The following is a 2578-nucleotide window of genomic DNA, read 5'->3' on the forward strand; positions in this document are numbered from 1 at the left end:
GAAAGTGAAGACTTGAAGCAGTTACTGATGAAGATCAAAGACTATAGCTGTCAGTGTGGATTACACCTTAACATGAAGAAAACAAAACTCTTCACAAACGGGACACGTGTAAAAGTACATTTGCTCTTGTTGTTAGGTTTTATGGAGTCAGTTTCAACTCATAGTGATTTTATATACAACAGAATGAAACACTGCGTGGTCCTGCCCCATCTTCACAGTCATTGTCATGTTTGAGCCCATTGTTGCAACTCCTTTGTCAATCCATTTCACTGAGGGGCTTCCTCTTTTTGGCCAACCTTCTATTTTCCCAAGAATAATGTCCTTCTCCAGGACCTGGTTCCTCTCCTAGAAAAGATTTGTTCTTTCTTCTGGCAGTCTGTCATATATTCAATATTTTTCCCCAACACCATAGTTCAAATGCATCAATTCTTCTTCAATTTTCCTTATTCTAAAAGCACATACTCTCCCATAAAACTGATCGCACTCATTAAAGACTCCATTTATTCAATCAGCAATTATGTTCTTGATTTTTTATAAACAAAGCTGTCAATAGTACATATATGGCCTAGAGTCATCAAAAATACTGAATTTAACACTAAATTGATGACTTTCTAAATTCTCTTTTTAAAAATTCCTAATTTTAGTCACATTCTTTCACACACTATGTAAATAAGACATACTTCCAAAAAAAAAATCATGAACAGTGTGAACTGGATATTTCTTGCTGTAGTCAGGAAAATAAAACATTCCCAGTCACTAAAATAGATGTATTTGAACTTATATAAATCAAACAAAAAAGTTATCCTAGGATAAATTTTCTTTGTTTTTTACTTTGTTTTGTTTTTGTTTTTGTTCTTTTGTTCCCCTCTGGATTCCAATTTGGTTTAAATTTCCGGGAAATCTGTTTGTGGGAGAACTGTGAGGTTGGATCTATAACTGGGCTGTCAATCAGATGTAATGGTGTAAGGGAGAAGCCATATGGCTCACTGCTATTCTTCATGTTGCAAAAATGCCAAATTTGGATATTCAGTTCCCAACAATATAATTACACTGTATATAGAAAATATACTCCAGAATACATAGCACTAATCCAGAGCTCATTCTTCAAATCAACAAGATTAGTGTGTACTGGCTGGAAACCCTTATTTTTATTCTTTTTCACCAGTGGGAAAAAAAGTATTGGAAAGTGGAACATACAATAAAGTGTGAAAAACATTGACTTTTGGAGGTCAAACTGTTTAGGGGTTAATATATAAAATATTAGCTAAATGAATGCTCTATGTGCTTACACTAGGAGCTATAGTGGTGTAATGGTTAAGGTATTCAGCTGCTAACCAAAAGGTCGGCAGTTCAAACTCACAAGCCACTCCATGGGAGAAAAATGAGGCAATCTTCTTCTGTAAAGATTTACAGCCTTGGAAACCCAGTGGGGCAGTTCTACTCTGTCCTGTAGTGTCAACTTGATGGCATGGGGTTTGGTTTGGTTTGGTTTTGGTGCATACACTAATGGTACAATAGCAGCCTTTCCATTCAGCTTCTTAATTCAGTTAACAAAAATATTTTTGCATACAATCTCAGAAATTATGTGCCCTAAAAAACTACTCCAAATACTTTTTTTTCCTTTAATTATATTGTTTAAAATGTCATGAGAACTCTTTTAAAAGAAACTATATTATATAACAAGAAGTCCTGGTGGCACAGTGGTTAAGCGCTCAGACGCTAACCAAAAAGGTTGCTGATTCTAACTCACCAGATGCTCTGTGGGAGAAAGATGTATAATCTGCTTCTGTAAAGATTTACAGCCTTGGAATCCCTACCAGACAGCTCTACACGGTACTAAAAAGTTGCTATGAGTTGGTATTGACTCAACACCAATGAGTTTTTTTATTGATTTATTGGTTTGTACCATGTAACTAACAACCACTTTGTAAAGAAAAATGCTTTTCTCGGTATTTATCTCTATTTCCTTCATATTGCTTCTGATTAGTCACAACTTTTCTTGCATATTGTAATGACAATATGAACAACTGACATATTTCTGATTGTAAACTGCACTATATTATTCATTTTATAAGTAGGTACAGATAGAATATGTGTGTATACACATATAAACACACACATACATATTTACATATAGATCTGTATTGACAGAGACACATGGGTATACCATAAGAGTTGCTGATGAGTCAACTCTGACTCATGTCAACCCCATGTGTGTCAAAGCATAACTGTGCTCCACAGGGTTTTCAGTGGTTGGTTTTTCAGAAGTGTACTTCCAGGCCTTTCTTCCAAGGCCACTGGGTGAATTCAAACCTCCAACCTTTCAGGGAGCAGTCCAGAATGTTAATAATTTGTACCACTCAGGTACACTCAGCGAAAAAGGGCAAGGCCCTCAACAAGACGGACTGATCCAGTGGCTGCAACGATGGGCTTGGGTATAGCAAGGATTATGACGATGGCACAAGACTGGACCCTGTTTTGTTCTGTTGTCACTGTGAGTCAGAACCAACTCGATGGCACCTAACAACAATAACAACATGTATATATATATGTATATGTGTGTGTATATATATATATA

Source organism: Orycteropus afer, unplaced genomic scaffold (assembly GCF_000298275.1).
Source record: "Orycteropus afer afer isolate SDZICR_OR568_19922 unplaced genomic scaffold, OryAfe1.0 scaffold00021, whole genome shotgun sequence".
NCBI lineage: Eukaryota > Metazoa > Chordata > Mammalia > Tubulidentata > Orycteropodidae > Orycteropus > Orycteropus afer.